Genomic DNA, 12620 nt, shown 5'->3' on the forward strand with positions numbered 1-12620 from the left:
AATTGATTCCGATTAAAACTGGAAGGTACCTCATCATAAGCGTTGCTATTGAAATCCGATTGACTTTCGGAGGCAATAGGTTTTTATCAGAGGTACTACCGTTTTTTTCTTACATTTTGAATTTAACGGCATCAATCATTTTCATAATGTGAAAATTTATCAATATTCGTTAATAAGTTAAGAAAGTCGGGGAAAAATGAGACACCATTGATTGAAAGTAAAAAAAAAAAACTTTTTTTATGACATCAGCATCGAAACATTAAGCTTCAGTGTCTCTACGTATTCAGTCGAAACAAGCTAATTCCAGTCTAATACCGCAAACAAATATTAGCAAACGCGTAAATTGCGAATGTCTTCAATCAGTGGGCAGAAACAAAATTGTTTCGTCCCTTGGGAAGAAACAAATAATTTTTCTGCCCGCTAGCAGTAGGCATTCATAATTTCAACTAAGATAGTTGCCATTTATTTAATAGTAATTTCAGACCAATACTTTTAATCGACCGATTTTGATGGTTGAGGCAGCAATCGACGTATTTTATTGAGTTCTAGAGCTTACAAGATTTTGGAATTGTTTGGCTCAGTTGTTTCAAAGATATTCGAAAAAAACCATTTTTTACCATTTCTTTCTCCCGCGATAACTCTCGAACGAATTATCCTATTCGGATGGCTAAAGCGGCAATCGACGCGTTTTATTAAGTTCTAGAGCTGAATAGATTTTAAAGTTGATCGTATAAGTCGTTTCTCCCGGGTTGTCCAATCTCCGTAAAGGAGAGCGGACAACATGGTTGAGGGCCAACCGGGCGCGTCCCCAGGTGGCGGATAGGGGGATGGCCAGGGTGGGAAGTGGTAGCTCACGATGACCTCCAGCAGGAGGGATATTGTGGTTAGGCCACGACTACTTTGGTTAACATGTGCTACAGGAAACCCGGCTGGTATAAAAAGCGGCCCAGGGGGACCAAGGCCATGTCGCGGACCAACTTCCCAAGCCAAGGTATAAGCAATCGAGCTGAAGGCTGAATGGCACAGGGGCACTGTGTTCTTAACGATGCACCTTGGGGCACCGGGTGCAACCCCATTGTATCTATGCACCTTCCGCTGTGCAATCAGGCTCTCTGCCGGCGGCGACCTCATATTTCCTGACTACTCGTGGGACCAATAATGGAAACATCTCAAATCAAAAACTCTGGATTGGAAGCTTCGAAAGAGGACTCCGATCTTCTAAATGTCCACATGGACGTAGAGAAGGGCACGGGAGGCTCAGCTAACGCCGGGACTCCTGGAACTCTAGCGGATGGAGAAAAGAAAAAGAACCACAGTAGAGATGCGAAAAAGAGGGCCCGGGAAGCCAAATTGGCCGCACGGGAACAATTTTCGGGGCAAAACAGCGGGGATGTTTCTTTCCCCATCAACGTAACCTCGGTGGAGGATGGCTCTTCAGGAGCTGGTGGCTCTAAAAGGCCCAGACCTGAGGACCAAACCCCACCAGAGGCAAAAAAAGTGATTAAACGCTGCAAGGTGACCTACAAGCCGACTGGTTTCGGTGACGCAGTTGGGGCAGACAGGAAGGTAGCCATTGCACCTTCTGGATACCCTGACGCGTTGCTGAGCCAGGAGACGGGTGATCTGATCACACAGGCGTTAGTCAGGGCGCTGGATGCTGTCCCTACAGGACAGTCCGTCCCATGCTTTGACGGATGTCGGTGGGATCAGGGAGCTCTGTGGGTTACCTGCACCGATGTTAAGGCCAAACAGTGGTTGTTGGGGACTCCCGGTTATTAAGGCTGGGGGGGGGACTCGTTTTTCAAGCTCTGGAGAATGAGAAACTCCCTAGACTTAAGAAGCTGACGGCGATTCTTAGTACCACTGAGGAAACCAAGGTTATCCTGAACAGGCTGGCACGACAAAATCCTGGGCTCACTACTCAATTGTGGCGGATCTGGGACCGTCGGGTGGTAGGTAAAACCGTCCACCTTGTTCTGGGAGTGGACCAGCGGTCGCTGGCGGCACTCTCGGGGTGCAACTACTCTCTCCACTTCGGTCTGGGTAAGGCCCGTTTTTACGAGGCCACATCCAAGAGCGCAGCTGGGGCGAGTGGGGATGCTTCGGGAGGGGCTGCTAGCAAGGCAGCGAAGTCTACGTCCGGAGCAGTGCCTCCTGAAAAAACAAAGGCAAAGGTAGGGAAGCAGGGCCAAGAGACTGAAGCGGCTGGCGCTGCTCAGGAAACTGGCACTGCTCCCATACCTCCAAAGATTGTGGTCGTTCCACCTCCACCTTCTCCAGCAGGGGAACCTGTTGGGTCCCTCAGTGGTGAGGAGAAGGAGGGGGAACGCCACAATTCGCTTTGAACCTCAATAGTGGGGCCAATCATCAAGCCGTCTCGCCTGACAGTGAGTGGGACTTCCGATGGGGAAAAGACCATGCCTCCGGCAAGATCTGGATCCAGAGAAAGGCCCACAAAGGTGAAAGCGGTTGCCAAAGAGGGCCTGTCAGGAACTAAGCAGGGTAAGCAAGCTACCCTCGCTCAGGCACTGGCGAGAACCCTCCAGTTGTCCGGCACGCCGAAAGAGGTGATAGCCGTGACCAACAAGAAGGAAGACGATGGGCACTAAACTGTCCCCTTCCTTCTTCAAACTACCAACCCCCACCCCTCCCCCTTCCTATTTGCCTTCCCACAATAAAAGCGATAAGACAACCAGTGCTGCAGATTCTGTAACTGCAGGACAGACTAGTTTTTCGCAAATAAACTTGCAACACTGCAAAGCGGCCTCTGCATTACTTAGTAGAGACCTGGCGGTGTTGCAGACAGATGTATCCCTAATCCAAGAACCTTAAGTATACGAGGGGCAGATCTTAGGAATAGACAGGAGAAATGACTGTTTGATCCTTGGTGACGTGGAGCTGGGGCCAAGGGCCTGTATCTTTATCAATAAGAAACACACAGCGCTCAAGTTGCACCAACTCTGCACCAGGGATCTAGCCGTTGCTTCCATGATAATCTCCATAGAGGGGACTAGGACGGAGCTGATCGTCGGCTCTGCCTATTTTCCATATGAAGATTCCAATGTACCTACCAAGGAGGTCACTGACTTAGTAGAATACTGCAGGTCCAAAGGGCTACCACTCCTGATAGGCTGTGATGCAAATGCACACCATACGGTTTGGGGTAGCTTGGACATAAATGAAAGAGGCTCAACACTACTAGAGTATCTTTCCACCACTTGCCTAGAGATCCTAAATGTAGGATCTAGGCCCACTTTCGTTACCTCTCGAAGGCAGGAAGTGATTGATATCACGCTGGGCTCTAATAAGATTGCACAGTCTGTTACGAATTGGCGGGTGAGCGAAGAGGATTCTCTTTCTGATCACCGCCGAATTCACTTTATGTTAGAAGGCAGCAGGGACAGCAGGACTGGAGGCACATATAGGAACCCTAAGGCCACGGACTGGCTCATCTATAAGAAAGAGCTAGTAAGTAGGCTGGGGGAACCTTGCGGGACCCTAAGAACCGCCGGTAAGATTGAGCAGGCGATCGAGCATTGCAAACGGCTATTGTTCAGTCCTATGAAATTGCATGTCCTTTGAAAACTAGGAAATGTAGCAAGCGGGTGACATGGTGGAATGCAGAGCTGAGCAAGCTCCGTTCCTGGTCCAGGAAGCTACTTAACAAAGCGTTAAAAACGAAATCAGACCAAAACTGGGCTGAGTATAAAGCAGCCCAGGTTCAATACAAGAAGTGTATTAAGGTCTCCAAAGCTGAGGCCTGGAAAAGTTCTGTGGGGAGGTTAAGGATCTACCATTGGTGGCCCGTCTCCGTAAGATCTCCACTTCGGGCCCTACAGTTAAGCTAGGTGGTCTGACCCTCCCGGACGGGAGGGCAACAGTAAACCACGGAGAAATACTGGCTCATCTCTTTGAAGTACACTTCCCTGGCTCGGAACTGACGGGACAGGAGGGAAATCAAAGAGAGGAGAGAAGCTTCACAGTCACCAGACATGGTGACTGGAGGACTGCTGCAAGGGTGGTAACGCCCAGCAGAATTAAATGGGCAATTGGTAATGTTGAGAAGTACAAAAGCCCAGGGGTGGATGGGATATTTCCGGCTCTGCTACAAGAGGGTGAAGAATCACTTCGCAAATACCTCCTACAAATTTTTAGGGCCTGTCTGGCCCTTAGTTATGTGCCCGGGGCATGGCGCGAGGTCAGGGTAGTCTTTATACCAAAACCTAGGAAAAGTTGCTATGACCTGGTGATATCCTTCGGGCCTATTAGTCTGACTTCCTTCCTTTTAAAAACCCTGGAAAGGATGGTAGACAGACACATAAGGGACGAAGCGCTGAGTCGAATACCAGTACATCATTCACAACATGCATACCAGGCTGGTAAATCCGTCGAAACGGCTCTACATGAAGTAGTTAGCTACGTCGAGAGGGCCTTTCGCCAGAGGGAATCAGTTCTGGGAGTATTCATTGATATTGAAGGGGCGTTTGATAATACACCCTTCAAAGCCATCCGCGAAGCAGCGGAACACTTTGGGATAGAGGAATCTATCACAGAATGGGCCCACAATATGCTTCGCTCGAGAATAGTGACAACCGAACTTAGTGACACTAAGGTACGGGCCCGTGTTAGAAGGGGCTATCCGCAAGGAGGCGTGACCTCTCCTCTCATGTGGCTATTAGTCATTAACGAGCTCCTAGTACGGCTGGAGAAGTTAGGAGTACATGCAGTGGGCTACGCGGATGACGTTGCTTTGATGATCAGAGGTAGTAGCCCAGTAGAGATAAGATGGAGGATGCAAAAAGCACTCGATCTTGTACAGAATTGGTGCACCGACAGATCTCTGAAGATTAATCCTAACAAGACAGAGATGGTGCTCTTCACCAAAAAGAGAAAGCATAAGTTAAATGCGCCTTCAATTTTCGACACTGAGCTGAAGTTTTCAACAGAGGGACGCTACCTTGGAGTAACTCTGGACAATAAGCTCACGTAAAGAAGCCATATAGGGAAACAGGCTCAAGAAGCCACTGCAATTTTTTGGGCCTGTAGAAGGATATTTGGCACAACGTGGGGTCTAAAACCAAAATTAGTCAAGTGGATTTACACGGCTATTTTGATACCCCAGCTAACCTTTGCCTCTGTCATTTGGTGGCCCGCAATACGAAGGGACGTCAACATTAAGGCATTAAATAATGTCTACCGACTTGCTTTGCTAGGCATAACAGGAGCGTTTAAAACAACTCCTATCCTAGCTATGGGGGCACTCCTGAATGTAGTTCCTCCAAACATAACTGTAGAATCTCTGGCTGTGAAAACGGCATTGAGACTGCATTTTGTTGGACTGTGGTCGAAGGCTGGAACGGGCCATGCGTCCATCCTACAGAACAGAGATCTCGAAGAGGTCTTGGCCCAAGGAGGGGACTATGGCTCTCGTAGCTACCACTTCCGACACAAATACGAAGTCCTCTTTCCAAACAGGCAGGAACGGAAAGTAGGGAGCGATGGAATCCTATCACCCCAAGGGCTAATCTGGCTTACGGACGGGTCCAAAAGGGTAGAGGGAGCAGGTGCAGCGGTGGACCCAAAACTGAGATATCCCTCAGACTGGGACACACTGCCTCTATTTTTCAGGCAAAAGTATATGCGATCTGGGCCTGTGTAAAGCACATTTTAGAGCTAGATCACAGGAACAAACACATATGCAGTGACAGCCGTGCAGCTCTCAAGGCACTCACATCTGTCGTGGTGACTTCGAAGCTTGTACGGGACTGCATTACACTCGCTAACAAACTAACGAGCGCCAAATATGTCAATCTCATTTGGGTACCGGGTCATAGCGGTATTAAAGGGAATGACATAGCAAATGAATTAGCAAGGACAGGGGCCTGCAAAACGGGCCCCGAGCCAGTCTGTTCAATTCCGGTGCCTTTGTGCTTTATTAGAAACCACTTGGCTCAATGGACCTGTGACAGGTTCTGGGACCTGTAGCTTGAGGCCGGAGGCATGCGACATACGAGGTCACTAGTCAAAGGACCATCGAAGTCGCTTGGTACCAGTCTAGTAGAGCTCGATAGATCCAAATTGAGGATTATTGTCGGGCTCGTTACAGGGCACTGGTTTACCGGGAGGCATCTGAAGCTCATGGGCATCACCGATGACTCGGTATGCCCCAGATGCAATTCAGAGGATGAAACTCCCCTTCACTTGCTGAGCCAATGCAGAGCCTTAGAGGGTGTAAGGAAAGACATCTTGGGGATCTGTGATGGTACTCGGCCTAACCTATTAGTTGGTATGGGCAGATTTCTGCGATTCTCGAAATCCATAAATCTGCCAATCCAACCTAAATTTTAACGAGAATTGACCTAGTAGGGCCGAGTACAATGGTTCAAAAGAACTGAGTGCTAGGCTCTACACCAAACAAAGGTGTCAATCTCACTCTAAATTTAATTCAATAAGTCGTTTCTGAGAAATAAAAAAAAAACTACAAAAAAAAAATTTTTTTTCGTAATTCGCCAATATTTTTGAGTCTATTCATTAAAATGATCTGAAATTTTCAGAAAAATTGATGGCCAACAAGCTTTTTCGATTGCCGCCTTAACCATCGAAATCGGTTCATTAGTTAAAAAGTAATAAATAGTTTACTTACATACATACACACACACACACACACACACACGCACGCACACACGCACACACACATACATACATACAGACACTCGGACATGATTCTGAAAATAGACAGAAGAGCTTCCTAGGACCTCAAAACGTCGACATTTGATGGAATTCCGATTTTCGCAAATCGGGGTGAAAACAATAACTGCCCGAATTTTTCGAAAATCGTCGATTTTCTTAGCGGGAAGTTAAAAAAAATAACTATACTACAGATGTAAGAATTTTTATTATATAGATTCAAAAGAAATAAATAAATTTAACTTTATGAAACTGTAAATTTTTAAATCTTAAACTTCAGATACCATTATTTTAAATATCGAATTTCGAAAAAAAAAAAATCTTTGTTGCCGAATGAAACTGTCAAAGTTTTAGCTTATATTTCGTATGTTAGCATCCTCCGAGTATAGATTCAAGCAAAAGAAATACTTTTTACCATATAAAACTGTAATAATATAGCTATTTTCGATACGTAGGATTAAAAAGAGGGTTTACGGCATGCTTGGAATGGCGACACAAGTCTTGAGTTATGCCGAGTACATACATCTTTCTCGCACTAGCAAAGCGAGTGCGAGAGAGATGTAGGTACGAGATCTCGTTGTGAATGTAACATATCCCTAGACGAGTGTTGACAATACATGCATACCGTATCCCTCTTTTCAATTTTATGTATCGAACAATATTTTTCATAACGACTGCCTTTAAAGTTTAATTGAGAGGAATTCAATCATTCAAAGAATAAAAAATTACCTCCTAAATATAAATAATTGTACAGGTGTAAATAATAACAATCTATGAATGTTTTATTTTTCAATTGAATTCCGAATTTCTGTTTTTATTTTAATTTACTTTTGATTTACATTCATCTAAAAATTTTTTAGTATTGTTTTTAGTAAATTTTTAATAAACAATAAATAATATGGTGATAATATTATAATTTTCACAGTGCAAACACACAGGTTATGATATTCAATAAGAATAAGACACATATGATCATAATGCTGGTTTCCAATTGTCGTCTTTCTATTTGCGCATGTGCGAATTTCAGGATAAATGTGACAGTAGGAGTATATGGAGAAAAAAGTATCGCTATTTTTTCTAACTCGAGTGAACGACGGTCGCTAGGTAATGTGTATACATTTCCTATAAGCAATTACTTTTCAGCACAGTAAAATCATGCTGAAAAATCCAACAGCTGATTTTTCGATATCGTTCTATAGTTTTGTCGAGTTATCGAAAGAAAGACCTATTTTACTCGTGCCACGCGATGCTTGAATATTGAACTTTAAAGGCAGCAGTTATAAAAAAATATTTTTGTCTCAGGAAATATAATTTTCATGATACCAGCATCGAAACTTGAAGTTTCAGTGTCTCTACAGCCCGTTGAAACAAGCTAATTTCAAGCCGATGCTGCAAACAACTGCTAGCGAATTTTTAATTAAAAAATACAGTCAGCACCAGTGATTCATACCGTCCATGGTTACAAGCGTACCAACTGACAAGTCTATGCTGCGATAATTCCGTGCAGTAGATTTTTTGCTAGCATAGTTATATGAAGGACAATTATATTATAAGATAAATCAATGTTAAAACTTTTCTATGCAGAATATTAGGACATATCTATGCAAGATATCTCTATATAGGACATTTCTGTTGCAGGACATCTCTATGCAAGATATCTGAATGCAGGAAATCTCTATGCAGGATATCTCTATGCATGATATCTCTCTCTATGCAGGACATTTCTATGTGGCAGATTTCTATGCTAGACAAATACATGTCTAATTATTTTTCTCCATAATAAAATAACTTCAACACATAGATCTCAGTTTTAAAAAATAATAAATAGTGAAATATTTTTATTAATTGAGGCTTAAATTTATGAAATCGATAGTATTAATGATGAAAATTTAAATCAAGAAGCGTGTATTTTTTTGAAAAAAGTAAAAAAAAAAAACCTGATAACGGTTGATCCAGTGGGCCAACCCGGAAACTTCTCACTCTTTCGAGCTCAGAAAGCTCAAAAACGTTTTGATTGGCAAATTTTTGAGCTCTTCGAAGTCAAAAAAATGTTTATTTTATTGTTCAACGACAATATAAATACATTTAGCTAAAAGAAATTAATTTTTGTCGTCTACGATATCTTTAGAACGAATCAATCGATTTGGACGTTCTTGGCGCCAATCGAAAGGGCTCATAAGTATTTTTGTATATTTATTCTTGAAGCCATAGTTTTACATATATTTGTCCTACATACAAATGTCCTGGATAAAGATGTCTTGCATAGAGATCTCCTGCACTGTTAGAAGTATTTATTTGAGCCAAATACGATTTATTCATAGTTAATAAGTGATTTATTAAATGAGATTTATTTGAGCCAAATAAGCCATTTCTTAATAGTTAATAAATTGCTTATTTGAATAGAAAGAAATGACACATGAAGTTCAGGTTATAACTTTGAATGGAATGAGTGTGATTGTTAGTAAAAATTTATTATAATATTTTATTTTTTTTATGTCTTTTGTATAATAATTTTTATCTTCAATTAACATTAATTGTGTGTATTATTTTCTTTAAAAAAATAAAATTAAACAGTCCTCCCGATAAAAAATGATTTTATCTGATTATATATGATTATATATGAGATCATATATAATTGCATATAATCATATATGGAATTATAGGTGATCATACATGGTTATACATGGAATTATATATAATTATATATGAACCTACATACAATTAGATCTGATCAGACCTGGCTGATGAAGACTAGATATAATCATATATAAGCTTATATATGATCAGGTCTAAGTATATATATGCCTATATATGATCAGATCTAAGTATATATAAGTCTATATAGAATTAGATCTGATTGGATTTAAGTGATGAAAGCTAGATATAATCATATATAAGCCTATATATGATCAGGTCTAATTATATATAGGTCTATATATAATTAGATCTGGTCAGACCTGGCTGATGAAGGCCAGGTATAATCATATATGTCTATATATGATCAGGTCTAATTATATATAAGTCTATATATAATTAGATCTGATTAGATCTGACTGATGGAAGGGAGATACAATCATAGATAAGCCTATATATGATCAGGTCTAATTATATATAGGTCTATATATAATTAGATCTGATCAGACCGCGCTGATAAAGGCTAGGTATAATCATATATAAGTATATATATGATCAGGTCTAATTATATATAACTTTATATATAATTAGATCTGATTAGATCTAACTGATGAAGGCTAGATATAATCATATTTAAGCCTATATATAATCAGATCTAACTATATTTGAGTCTATATATAATTAGATCTAATCAGACATGACTGATGTATATAGGTCCAATATATACACATATATATATAACATAATGTGACAATTGTAATATTAATGTCATTAAATTTTTATTTTGTCAACTATCAATCAAACTTAAATCCCCATTACTTAAAAAATATTCAAAGGTTTCGGTAGAAATTTAAAAGTATAAATCGATTTATGTATGGATATTTATAAGTTTATAGATAAAAAGATTTGAATGTATCTATCTAATGAATTCTACTGTAATTTATATACAAAACCAAATTCATTATTAGGTGCATTATTTACGTACCCTCGCAGATTTGAATCACGGTGGAAACACCGTGGAAGTGTAAACACCGTGGATCCACCGTGGTTACACGGTGGGTTTGTTCCATTTTACCACCGGGTATACACAGTGTATCCACTGTGATTATGCGGTGTATCCAAGGTGATTCTACGGTGGCTTGATGACTGTGTATACACGGTGTTTCCACTGTGATTACAAGGTGTATCTACCGTGATTTCACGATGGCTTCGCGCTATTTCACCACGGTGGTTCCACGGTGTATCCACCGCGTAATCACAGTGGGAACACCGTGTATACACAGTGGTCAAGCCATCGTGAAATCGCGGTGGATACACCGCGTAATCACAGTGGGAAAATGGAACAAACCCACCGTGTTTCCACCGTGATTCAAATCTGCAAGGGTAGGATGTATCAATTTGATTATTTGAGTTAAGTAATGCCATGTATTTTTCTTTATTATAAGTGTATAGCAGACTAGAGGATCAGACTATCATCAAGCGATTACCAGAGTTAAGCAGCATCGACGTGGGTCATTAAATGGACGGGTGACCCCTCAGTATAATAGTTAACTGCAAGTAACTTTTTTTTTTTTCAATTTAAATTTAACCGACCTTCACATTAATGAAGACAATAAATCCTAATTTAATTACTTAATTAATAATTTACAGATATTTTTAATGAGATTTAAAAAAAGACTATATTTGTTCATGCATGATTATATCTAATCATATATGATTATATATGATCAGATCTGGCCAATTTTCAGATCTGATTATATATAGACTCATATATAATTATGTATAATTATACAAAACCATTTTTTATCGGGCTATAAATTATTTGTCATAACCTTACTGAATTAAGATCACGTGTCATTTCTTTCTATTCAAATAAGCCATTTATTAACTATTAAGAAATGGCTTATTTGGCCCAAATAAATCTGTTGGAATGACAACGGCGCATGCGCATCATCCCTTCCTTTCTCCTTTAATGCAAATTGTGCTATTACTAAAATTATATATATGTATTTTTTTTTCTCTTATTCAGTTCGCTTCTAATTAATAAAGTGATTGGACGATCACATGTTTAGTTAATTATTTAATACCTTACCCAACAAAATCTCATTTAATAAATCATTTATTAACTATTAACAAATATTTATTTGGCTCAAATAAATACTTCTAACAGTGTACATACAGATATCTTGCATAGAAATATCTTACACAGAGATGTCCTGCATAAAAATATTCTGCATAGAATAATTTTGACATCGAAATATCTTGTAATATAATTGTCCTTAATTATAATTATGCTGACTAGGAAAGTTACAACAGAAAGATATCCGAGCAAAGAAATTTCTTGCATAGAGTTTTCTGTTGGTACGCTTGTAACCATGGACAGTATGAATCACTGGTTCTGACTGTACCTTCATACAGTGGGCAGAAACATGCGTGTTTCTTCCCTTAGAAAGAAACACAATTGTTTCTGCCCGGTTTCAGTTATATTTAATGTTCATTAACAGCCTTATTACTCTCATTTGTTCACTTTTTACTTCAGTTTACTCATTTTATTTTTTAAGTGACAGTTTTAATTAACCAAATAAAATTAATAAAAAATGAGTGAAAATAATATTTTTGTCTTATTTAATATTAAATAAATGGATGTAAATCACATATTTCTTATTCTCTAACAGTTCTCCTTATCATCGGCTTGAAATTAACTTGTTTCTTACTGGCTGCTGACGTTGAATCTTAAAGTTTTGATCCCGGCCGGCAAAAAGTTATCATAAAGATCTCATAAAGATAACATTTTTTGGATCTGATAACTGTAAAACTCATCTTAAAGATATCTAATGCGCCACCTACTTACATCTTTTAGATCTCTTCGAAAAGTTATCAGAAAAATAACATTTTTTTGATGTCTAGAAGATAGCGGATCAATGATACAGTAAAGTTATCTCTAATTAGATATGATTTTGAGGTTACTTAATAATAATTAATATTCAAAAATTTTTTGGTTTTTATTGTTCATTATTCATAAGAAAGTAATTCATTCAGTTATATAATAATTTAAGTATAATTAATAATAATAATTTAGTTCTGATAATAGTACTCATAATAATAATAATAATATCAATAAAATAATAATAATGATAATAACAATAATCTTCAAATTCACTTCAACTTGTTTATCACCATGATCATTATTGTCACCACTATTATCGCTGTTATTATTTATACTATTATTTTTAGTATAATCCAATTGACATTTACCATTAACTTCAAAGTTTAGTACCCTAATTATCAAAAATTATTTG

At 39.4% G+C, this 12620-nt stretch overlaps 1 protein-coding gene across 1 annotated transcript in view; it reads right to left on the reverse strand.

The window, feature by feature from the left end:
- The window catches only part of LOC130670934 (leucine-rich repeat neuronal protein 3-like), a gene marked incomplete at its 5' end in the record, with an annotated part of 91860 nt that overhangs the window by 25696 nt on the left and 53544 nt on the right, over positions 1-12620 (reverse strand).

This window comes from Microplitis mediator, chromosome 7, assembly GCF_029852145.1.
Source record: "Microplitis mediator isolate UGA2020A chromosome 7, iyMicMedi2.1, whole genome shotgun sequence".
NCBI classification, from domain to species: domain Eukaryota; kingdom Metazoa; phylum Arthropoda; class Insecta; order Hymenoptera; family Braconidae; genus Microplitis; species Microplitis mediator.